Source organism: Petromyzon marinus, chromosome 60, assembly GCF_048934315.1.
Source record: "Petromyzon marinus isolate PM22_M1 ecotype Great Lakes invasive population chromosome 60, UKy_Petmar_22M1.pri1.0, whole genome shotgun sequence".
NCBI lineage: Eukaryota > Metazoa > Chordata > Hyperoartia > Petromyzontiformes > Petromyzontidae > Petromyzon > Petromyzon marinus.
This window is the reverse complement of record NC_133726.1, coordinates 8311699-8323891: the sequence shown is the minus strand read 5'-3', so window position 1 is coordinate 8323891 and position 12193 is coordinate 8311699.

The window sequence follows — 12193 nt, the reverse complement described above, 5'->3', positions numbered from 1 at the left end:
TATTAGTTGTTTCTTGTCTCACGTCTTCTTTTGCCTGTGGTGAGGCCTGCCGCGGCTTTGAGGATCAAATTGAAAAATAATTGACAGTGCCACTGACGTGTGAGATGGACGATGCTCAATCCGCACGCGTGTGTTGTGTAGCGGTAGTGTAGCGGTTAGCGCTACACTGCGCTACGAACCCGGCGACCCGAGTTCGATTCCGACACCGGTGACGATGATCTGAAACGGTCCTAGGTCTCCCCTAGGTCGACTCAGCCTTAAATGAGTACCCGGTGCGGTGTGTAAACATTGCCACTAGGGAGACAAAGGCGGCTGGGCATTGTGCCTGCCATCCACCCCCTCGTGTGCCGTTCTGGCCTTCATAGGTGCTCGCTAACAGCACTTGCCCCAACAGTCTGTTAAGGCTATTCGGGGGATATTTGTCATATGGTTCAGTATTGTGTGACAGCATTGCCACCTGTTTATGTTGCTTACGTTGCAAATGTGCGCGAATACAATTTATATATTATAAAAGGATAACACTTCTCTCATCGCTATATTTTCCGCGTATCTTGGGGGTTTGCTAAATGAGCGGTTTTTACTGAATAACCCCTCCTCGTTCATAAATAGTCGTGATGTCAGGGTTGAACACGTTGATTGGTGACGCTGCTACTGCTTGCTGCTGCATGGTTAACAACAAAAAGCCACAACACATTCGTCAAGAACAAGTCTGTGGTTTTAATAGATAAAACAATATATCATACACTTGTATAATACACTTTTTTGGCAATGGCCTTCTTCATAGCACGTAAACAATATGCTCTGATAAAGGACTACTGGCCGAAACGTTGCCTATTGAACATGTATTTGATTTATTTTAAAGTCAGTGTTATTGACGAACCTGTAAAGTTTTTTTGACAATAAAGACATTTATATAATGAGGGCCCCACGGTGACTAGGAGATGTTAATGACCTCGCCTGGTACGCAGGAGGTCGTGGGTTTTGTCCAGAACCCAACGCCTGCTGTATATTTGGAGTGTGCGTGTCTCTCTTCCCCCGTGGCCACGTGGATTGTTATCCAGGTCCTCCCGTTCCCAGCCTCCCCCCCCCACATTAAATAACATGCCTTTAGAGTAGTTGGCTGCTATACATTTGCACGTGAGAATCCACTTTGTTGAGCTATCATTTGTGGGCAGGTCGCTCTTGAAAAATAACTATATAGCTCAGTGGGCCTGACATGGTAATATAAGAAAAAATAGTTTAGTTAAGTAATAGACATTACTGTACGGTTAACAGGAAGACTGACATTTTTTCAAGCGCATGTACGACTCTTAACATTCCACTGCTGGATGAGTGTATCCCTTCGCCGTGTGCGTCATGGGCGTTAATTGTCCATACTTCATCACGCTGGTCAGTACGGGTTGGCAAAGGTGAGGGAGTGAGGTCATACACATGGCCGAGATAGATATACAGTCCAATGGATTTTGATGCACTGCCCTCCGATGACGACCACGTATAACCGCAGCCTTCTACGATCACTGCCTGGCATGGCTGGATGGTCAAATTTCCCCAAAACATCGGCACGCCTCCGGACACCGGTGTAACCATCAACCGGATCGGAACATCACACTCTGTATTCATATTGGAGGAATCCAATGAGCTATAAAGTTATTTTATACAGATGTCCAATAGGGGCTGGTAAGAACGTTACAACAACAAACAGTAGAAAAACACGACATTAGTGCGAAGTGCAAGAAAGTTAAATGAATCACCCAAACACAAACACGATACAACACTATACCATCCCTATCCTACCAGACAAAGCCCACTGAGGAATTAACTTATATTTCAGAAGCGACCTGCTCGATGAGCAAACCTCCTTCATCAATGGGAAAATAAAGACGAATGATAGACAAGCCGCAGAGGCGGCTGTGGCCACGCAACCATAAACTACGGACCGGAGTAATGGGAAAAATGACACGAACTCTCTGCTGAAGCTGAAGTCCTCTCGTAGCTAGCAGAGCTCCAACTTTGGCATTTAGCTCCTGAACATGTTGCCAGGCGCGAACGTAGCACACACACTTATCCAGGCTGCTTAGATTATGAGATCGGAAGCATCTCGGGGGAACTTGTATTGGTGGGGGAGGGGGGGAATGAAATACAGTTAACAATAGTAATGCAAATTTATTTTCACATCATTAAATTTTTCATGCTGTCCAAAAATAACAATCAAGTTGCATGATCAGAGGCTTACCCTTTTACGCGTTGTTCGACATCGCCACGACGCTTGTGCCAGGTTGGGCGCACTTAGAGGTCACGTGAAGTGTCAAAGGGTCACTGGCAGGCCCAGGTTTTACGCGTAATCTAACGTGTGCTGTTACTCGTAATATCGTTTAGTTTTAATAATAATTCATATTTATGAAGTGCCCTTTAACAATCGTTCTCAGGGCGCTATGCATGGAAAGGCGGAAATATTCTAACATCAACCAAGGAAGGAAGAAGACGAAGAAGTCAGAAAGACGTTTGAAAAGAACTGAAGAGAGAAAAAGCCATTTTAGTCGAGATTTGAAGATTCGTGTCTGGGAAGTTCTGACCTTGAAGGGGCAAGGAGTTCCACAGTTTAAGTGCCGCAATTGCGAAGTCACCGTCATCACCCCCCAAGTGTGAAGCAGAGAGACCATGGGACAGTGAGAAATGCACAATCGGAGGATCTTGATGATCTTGAGGGTATATACAGTGTGTTTAAAAGATGGACCCGATTTGAATTCGCTTTGCTTTGAAATTGGGTCTATCTTTTAAAAACACCCTGTATATATATAATTGTATCTTTTTTTCTAGTGTAGCGGAGTAGAATGGGGAAGTGGCGTCACTTGTGCTGTCCAGGGCAATGACGTGACGTCATGCGCTCGGGGCAGCAGAGTGACGTCACGGCTCCTCAAGGATAAAGGGGGGACCCCGTGACGTCATCGGGGTCGTAGCTGGAGAATAGGGTCGGAGAAGGTGGGGAACGGGAGCGAGGGGCAAGAGGGTAGGGATAGTGGAGCGCACAGTGCCAGGCTAGACGTGGCTGTGCTCCTCGGTCGGCCGTGTTGGTTGATCCCACGGCCGGCGCAGAGGAGACAGCACAGGGCAGCCGGCTGTGTCGGGACGTAGCCCGGAACCCCTAACCCCTGGGGAGTTGTTCATCCCTGTGTATTGTTAAAGATTTGTAATAAAACCTTGGCGGAAGCCCTTACCTTACCATAGCCTCCGAGTGAGTCGTCGGGAACTCCTTTACACTAGTATCAAAGTGTGAAAAACATGAGAATAGGTTTCACTCTTTAAGACAATAAAACAGGTGTTAAGATGTTCAAACACCAAATAGAAACCTTTTTGCAAGGAATCATGTCTGCGTTAATCACACACAGCACGTGTGGTGAGCATGCAAACAAAACATGGTCTGATTATATATGATGCATTGTCTTTTAAACTGATCAACCTACACCAGAGACAGCCCTCTGGGGAGGCCTAGTCTCACCGGCGGCATCGTGAGGCCTCACTCACGAGAGGACATCGCGCATGGGCAAATTTTGCGCCTCGAATTGTGTCACCGCCGCTCGAAGCTGGCGCACGACCACATGGCCTGCTGGCCGCATGGTGGGGCAACATCCTAATAGTTGTACTGCATTCCTATGCTCTCCCTTCTGCGCTCCCAGCCCTTTATCGACTCCGCACTGACAAAGGTGGCCCCTCGTCACAGTAGGAATTGCGGGTGCGTAACACGTTATTTATTTACAATCTTAATTTGTAAACTGCTGTAATATAATATTATTGGGTCTTTCGGTAAAGTAACGTATATAGGTTCAAAGACAATAACACGTAGTTTTTATTATTATTATTTTATCTCCATTCTACGTGACTTTACCGAAAGAACCCCAGAAGATGAATCCCTGCAGTCACGAAAGCTTTAAATCGAAATTTAACCGCCTCTACGGAGAGGGATTCCACATAACCTTGAGATCCTTCAACAAACTCCGGGATAAGAAGGCTCAGCTAATCGAGTCTCTCACCTTTCTAAAGAGATGCCGCGACTCTAAGGTAATACCAACCGCATTCACACTAACCTCTGCTGCTGTAACTTCTTCTAATGCAAAACGAATTCTATCAAGGACTAGCTTAGCTCTTATCTCAGAAAAAATCAGACTTACGCGCACTGAACTAGATCAGTTAGACAAGACACTCTACAAATCACACTTATCATTGACGGCAACAATGTCCACATCGGATTGGGAGATGTAGACAATATGACTGCCTCTTCAGCTGCCACTATGTCGACCAAATGTAAGGAAAACTTGATTTCCAAATTCAACCGCTTCTTCAACAAGAAATCGGACCCACACACCGAAAAGCTAGACGTTAACAAAGTCGTTATTAATCGCAGTAGCAGTTCTATTTCTGATGGTCTGAAAAGCGTTTTAGCTAAAGGACTAAACTTTGCAGTCACACCTAGACACATACCAGTTAATGATATCATTGCCCATGTCGACGTGGCACTCAAGGGCCTGGGTCACATCGCTGCAGACGTAGCAAGATCTGAAATCGCTGCAACCCTCAAAAACGCTAAGATGCCAGCTAGCAACATCAGCAAAGATGAGCGCTTTGAATGATCTCAATTAAAAATGAGGGATGACATTGTCATTCTCTCAGCCGACAGGGGCAATGCCACTGTCATCATGGACAAAATAGACTAACAACAAAATTCAGGAACTACTCAACGATGGCAGCTACACCAAAATAAGAAGAGACCCCACCAACAGCCTCGTTACCAAAACCAACAAAATCATTTCTGATTCAACAGCATTCATTGATCAAACCAACCAGTTCTCGTTGAAACCTTCTGCGGCCAGGCCACCAAGATTATATGGCCTTCCAAAGATACATAAAGAAGATACACTCCTTCGTCCCATCGTCTCTACTATCAACTCCCCCACCTACAAACTGGCTCGTTTTCTGTCTTAAATCCTGTGGCCTTTTACTGGAAAAAACACCGCTGCGGTACTAAACTCTACTCACCTGGTTTCGACAATCAAGGGTCTTTCCCTGTCCCCAGACGACCTGCTTGTCAGTTTTGATGTGGTTTCCCTATTCACCAAAGTTCCTGTACCTGACACCATCGCAATCATTGAAGACTTGGTTCATCAAGGACTGCATACTGATGTACCCCCCCTGGTGAGACACTGCTTAACCAACACATACTTCACCTGGAATGGAACTTTCTACAAACAAACTGAGGGCACCCCAATGGGCTCCCCCCTATCGCCGGTTGTAGCCAACGTTTTCATGGAAAAATTTGAGACTGACGCCATCCAGACTGCCACTCTATGCCCGACCTTATGGAAGAGGTACTTGGATGATACTTTTGTCATCTGGCCACATTACCAGCCTGCTCTTGACCAATTCCTCGACCACATCAATTCCATACACCCAGCCATCAGATTTACCATGGAAGTCGAAAAATATGGCAAGCTACCCTTTTTGGATGTCCTAATTTAAAGGAGACCTGATGGTTCAATGAGCCACTCTGTCTACAGGAAAGCTACCCATACGGATGCTTACTCAATACCGGATTCCCACCACCATCCATCCCAGAAGAATTCCCTCATCAAGACTCTATACCATAGAGCCCAATGCATTTCCGACCAGGAACACATTGCTAGTGAATTCAAGCACGAACACCAAGCTCTCAAGGCTAATGGTTACTCCGACTACACAATCCGCAAAGCCATCACTCCAACCATGAAGAAGGATCCTCTTGAGGAGCCATTCTAAACCATCACCTTACCCTACATTGCGGGGATCACAAAAAAGATCTCCAAAATCCTGAATAAACACAAGATCCAGGTCCGATTCAACACAGTACATAAAATCCGTGATCTGGTTCCATCTGTAAAAGATGTGGTTCCAGACATACCGTACCCGGGCGTCTACAAACTAAGTTGCCTCTGTGGTAGCAGCTACATTGGAGAAACCAAACGACATATCTCGGACCGCATCCGTGAACATAAAGTAGACTTGAAACACGGTAGGACGAACACCTCAGCCGTGGCAGATCCCTGTTATAATTCAATGGGCTCACATGACATTGACTTCTCCAAGACGGAGGTTCTCTTCAAGCCATCTGGCTACCATGAGAGATTCGTTCATGAGGCTATCCACATATTCAAACACAGAGACAATTTCAACCGAGAAGATGGATTCCGGCTTAGTAACCATTGGAAAGACGTTGTAAACCATTTCGGTTCTTGATTTATTTTACGGTGACTTTCAGACCGCAGTCCATTCGCTGGCACTGCCTCTTAGTACCTTTCACACGACGGTCAATAGTATAGTTTATATCATTTTGTATAATAATAAATAGTATAACAGTGTAATGTTTAACATAATTAATAAGGCATTATATAGTACCGTAATTGTATAGTGAATATACAGCAGTGTGGTATACAGTAGGGTTAGTAGACTAATGCATAGTGTAATACTACAAGTCTAATATTTTATAGTCTAAAGTATAGGGTAGTGTATAGTAACGCATTGTATAATTCAAGGGTGGGGTTTGTCTATGGATACGATATTATACAATGTAGTTTAGATTGGAAGGTATAATATTGTAATGTATAGTAGTCTAGTTTATAGCATAGTTATAACGCAACACAGGACAGAGCAGCGGACCGTGGCCATTTCCTCCTCTTCCCCCCCCCCCCTCCGTTCCGAACATAGATGGACTCGTCCGTCTGAACAAAGCTCGTCGCTCTCCGTGGTGTTAATCCCTCATACTAACATCATGCTAATCCCCTAGTTACATGCTAATTTACTGTTGATATGCAAGTGAGAATTTTATTCTGTTATTATTTTTATTATTTTATCTCCATTCTACGTGACTTTACCGAAAGAACCCAGAAGACGTTTTTTGTTATTTTTTTGTAATTTTCTTTGAACCTATCTACGTGACTTAACCAAAAGACCAAAGAATATGAATTCCTGCAGTCACGAAAGCTTTAAGTACTGAATATAAATTAATAAAGGTGTCCAGTTTGGGGGGGGGTGGGTGGCGTTGCGCCCCCCCCTCGCAAACCCCACCCATGGTTTTTACGTGGTGTGTGTGTATGTGTTTGTCCGGCAAAACAACCCCTTACCTCCTCGCGGTGCAGGATGGGCAAATCTGTCGTGGACAGTGCTGTGGGGGGAGGGCCAATTCCGATTGGCCTCTCCCCTCATAGTGTCTGTTACCACCACAGTGGCTAAACGGGGGCTCTGGACGGGTGCGAGGGGCTGGTAACCCCTCCACCTTCAATTAATTACCACTAAACCACGACTTAAATATATAACTAATAAGCTTGTGCCAGAGGCCCCGGGGGGACAGGCGTCTATGACGTCTCCTGGCCAAACCCCAATTGGCGGAGCCAGGAGATTGAATCTTTACCCTCGGGGCTCCTCCAGAAACAATGAAAAGCCACTTCGTGTGGCCACGTGGAATGTTTGAACACTCACTGCGGAGGAGAGGCTGTCACTCCTCTGTCGGGAGCTGGACCGGTACCGCCTGGATTTCTGTGGCATTCAGGAGGTCCGGTGGACCGGTTCTGGCTCCTGCCACCATGAGGGGTGGACAGTCCTCTACTTGGGGCAGCAGACTGCCAAACAACAGGGTGTGGCTCTTCATTTGAACAAAATAATGAAGGGGGCGTGGGAGCGTGGCGGTGAGGTGTGGGAAGCTGTAAGCCCCAGGCTACTTTGGGCTCGCCTTCCCATCAACCGGAGGCGAGGAGTGGTGGTCGTGGTTACTTCTGCCCCCACCGAAGACGAACATCCGTGGAGGGATGCAGGCAAAGCCGATGAGTCAGATGCCTTATACTGTATGACCTCCTGTCACAGGTGTTGGCTAGAGTGGCCCCTCGGGATAGAGTCATCTTGTTGGGTGACTTCAATGCCCGAGTTGGTCATGATGCTGGCACCTGGTCTGGAGTGATTTGAGGGCATGGGCCAGATCAGCTCAATAACAACGGTAGGAGGCTGCTAGATTTTTGTGCAGCCCATGGGCTTGTAATTACCAACACGCTGTTCCGGCATCGGCGCATCCACACAACATCATGGATGCATGCCGGGTCCAAGCAAGAACATCTGCTGGACTACATAGTGACGGACTAGCAGATGCGAGCCCATGTCCTTGACACCAGGACCTACCGTGGAGCTGATCTGCTCTCTGACCATCGACTAGTCATCTGTAAGATGCGCCTGCCATTCTTCTACTCCGGTGGTGGGTATACACCCAGGACCCCATTCCAACCTAAAGTGGCCTGGTCTCAGTTAGCTGATGAAAGTTGCAAGTGGGAATTTCATCATCGCTTGCTGGGGTTGGGGTTGGCATTGTCCCCCCACTCCTCCTGATGTCGAGGGTAAATGGGCGAGGTTTAGGACTGTGACTCATGCAGCTGCAATGGCTGCTTTGGGTACGCGGTCTAGACCTCCCCAGAGACCCTGGCTGACAGAGGAGGTGTTCAGGATAGTTTAGAAAAAGCGACAGGCCCAATCTCATCGGCTACAGCATCCCACGTCAGAGAATGAGGAGGCTTACCGGTCAGGGGATGGCTCCCTATTGCTCAACCGCGTTATGTATGCTGATGATTTGGTAATTGCTGCTCATTCAGAGGAGGAGTTGGAGATGCTGCTGTTGAGACTGGAGCGTGCCACTAAGAGATGGGGCCTTCCCATCAGCCCCATCAAAACTAAGCACCTGCCTGGGTATTTTGTACCATCGGACACTCCACCCCCACAACTCCCAATCGGTGATGGGGCAGTTGTGGAGAGAGTGGAGAGTTTCCCATACCTGGGCAGTGTGCTTATGACCGACTCCAGTTTAACAGCAGAGGTCTCACTCCGAATCAGTCGAGCGGCAATATCTTTTCATCGGTTGCGTAACGTTGTGTGGAAGCTACCTGGTCTGTCGCTCCGCACTAAGCTTCAGGTCTTCTCGGCCACGGTCATTCCCTCCCTTCTCTATGCTTGCGAAACGTGGACCCCCTTAATGGAACATCTTCGCCGGTTAGAAATATTTAGGCTAGCCTGCCTACGATCCATCCTGGGTTTAACCAGGCTGGATTGTGTGAGTAGCTCACAAATTCTTGAAAGATCTGGGCAAGGTCCCATCGGTGAGCTCCTCCGGCAGGCAAGGTTGCGTTGGCTGGGTCATGTAGCCCGCATGCCCAGCCACCACATGCCAAAACAGCTTTTGTTCGGCCGGATCGACGGGGCTAAACGGGCGCGGCATGGGCTAGAGAAGAGATGGAGTGATGTGGTACAGGAGGACGTGGAGCTGAGTGGACTTGCCGATGACTGGCACCAGCGGTGTCAAGATCGGCCTCTGTGGAGGACGCTCGTGAAGGACGCTACTGGGCAGTTGGAGGCAGTCGCCCTCCAACAACAACGGAGGGCGGAGGAGTGACGCTCACAACAACGAGCGGAGCGCCGGGTGGCTAAAGCACAGCAGGTTGGCACAGTAGGGGGCACAGGTGGTGCATCAGCCAGTCATCTCAGTCAGTCGACTCGTGGCACCTGGGTCTGCCCCGTGACCTCCTGCCAGCGGGCGTTCGACACAACACGTGGCCTCAAGGTGCACATGGCCAGATGGGGGTTATGAGACCCGGTCGTGAAAACGATTCGGTGTTAGAAGGTTTAAACACACCGACGTTTAAACATCAAAATCGCGTTCACCATGGGCTGGGTGACGAACACCTCGACGTGTTGGCCAATAGCTCTCCGTGGACCTCAAAGGGAGGGGGGGGGGGATACAACATCGGCAAATCACGTGGGCAGCAGCGGTCTTTCTTCAAAGTACATCGAGAGAGGTGGTCAATATGAATTGTAGATTGCACTTAACACCGTGGGCCTGATGAGACTTAAAAAAAAAACTAAAGTATTTATTATTAACAAGAAGATTCAGGTCGACAATGCCACAGAGGATCTGAAAGGGGGTTAGACGGGTGGTTGACCACCAGCACAACACACACATTGAGGATTATAGTGCAATAGAGACCTGCTGTCTTAAACCGCATGTTTCAATAAACCGTTTCAATAAACTCGACATGCCCCTGGTGTCTTCCTAAGCTCTGATGTCACTGTAGGGAAACAATGGAGGAGGGGGGGGGGGGGGTGCCTAAATGCCCTCATGAATGCTCTTAAGAATCACAGCCCACTGCAGGAGAGATCGTGAAGGGGTTCAATGTTTGGTGGTAAACGTCCTCCCTGTCCCTTAGTTTTGCACTCAGAGATGAGAATTACATTTAGAAATATTTTCTGAAGACCAATTTTTTTATTAGGCATAAGAATAGTGGCCGAATTGACTGAATAACAGACAGACCCTTCAACAATCAAAACAGTATTACTCAATAGACGCATTTATATTAAAGTGAAAATCATAAAAGACCGCTGGGTAGGAGGGCTCGGCGGAGATGACGTCATCTTACGTTCCTGTCACTGCCGAATAATTTGGTTTCTCAGGAGTGTTGAACTTCTTTCGCACCGTACGTAGCCAACCGTGCTAATCGGCAGGTGCGGGGGAAGGACAGCAAACCGAAGACAAAAACGTAGTTCTAAAGAAATTTGTTTTCAACCTCGATTTAAAAGTGCATAGCTCCAGCGGAGTCCTTTGTATCGGAAGGAAGAGCGCGTTCCAGGTGGCCACAGAAGCGCATCTGAAAGTTCCGCGCGTTCCGGTGAAGGCCTTTGTTCGATGGTCAGCTAGAAGTCGCTGGCAGGATGACGGGCGTTCGCGTGATGTTTCATGCTCCTTGACGAGATAAGCAAAGAATTGTGGTTCATTTGTGGCAAGCACTTTGTGTGTATAATCTAGAGGGTTTTTTTGGGTTAGATCGCTTAAATATAAATGTGCCAATAAACCCGCCACCACCCGACACAGCTAATTAGTGAGGTTTGTCACGTAAACAGAATATGACAATTCGTTGCTCAGATTGTAAATGTTGTGGCTTTGCTCTCCAACAAACCGGTGTGCTGTACTAGTAACGAATTGGCACGTTCTGTTTACGTGACCAAACTTACTAATTGGCTGTATTGTGTGGTGGTCTGGTTGAACGACACGTTTATATTTACGCGATCTAACCGAAAAAAAACTATATTATGGATGATATTGGTCGCGAAAGCCTACGACGTGTGAAACGTCGTGAAGAAACTCTCCCCGTTGTTTCAACTGCCACGCCGAGCGATCACAACGAGCAGGTGACCTCTGGATTACAACCCCCCCCCCCCCCCCCGGTGACCATTGCGTCACTGTCGAAGCGTGCCGACTGGAAGACAATTGAAAGAAAAACCACTGGAGCGCAATCATACGTCTAAAAAACAGAAACATCGCCAGGCAATTATCTATTCGAAACAAACACCATCGATTTAATACATTTGTCTGAGCAAAACATGTTTAATCAAGACTGATAAGAGTCTGTAATGATAACAGACATTATCAGCGCGTCCGAAAGATGCGGGGTGACTGCAACCCTCAGCAATGTCACAGCAGCCTGGACAGGAGCGGCCCATCCTGGCGTGTTTGCTTCAAGCCTCTGCTATTGCGATAGCTTCTTCACGCCCCATAGCACCAACGCAAGTGTAAGTGGGCCATCGGTCACGAATGCAATCTGGGGACCCCACATCGTAAGGAGTTGGTCACCCCCCCCCCCGCCCCATACCTCCGATACCCGCAAGATCGGCATTTCCCCAGCGCTCATTCAGACGAGCCTGACTGCTGACGAGACACTGCGGAGTCGAAACCGGTTTCGGAGTTGTTGCATTGTCTTGAAACGGCGCTGCTGAAGTTATCCACTCGACGTTGGTCGGGGAATCGTACTCGGGTGAAGTTAGTTAAATATAACAATCAAGCCGATATTTTTTTGTTATTTATTTCACAGAGATGGAATTCTGATATCCGAGCTGGCCTTTCGCCCCCCCCACCCCCCTCCAGCACACGTAGACCATTGTGGCGCAGTATGGCAAAGACAACCGCGATCACCGACACGGCAGGAGGGAGGGCTGGGGGTGGGCTTCATCCAGCAGCGGATTGACAAAGAGGCTGTAAAGTAAAACGCCAACCGCATGAGAAGCACAGCCATCGCTTCTTTACCTCTGCCAGAACCCGCAGTTGCTGCGCTGGATTAACACCCGCGACAACCACCCCTCGGTC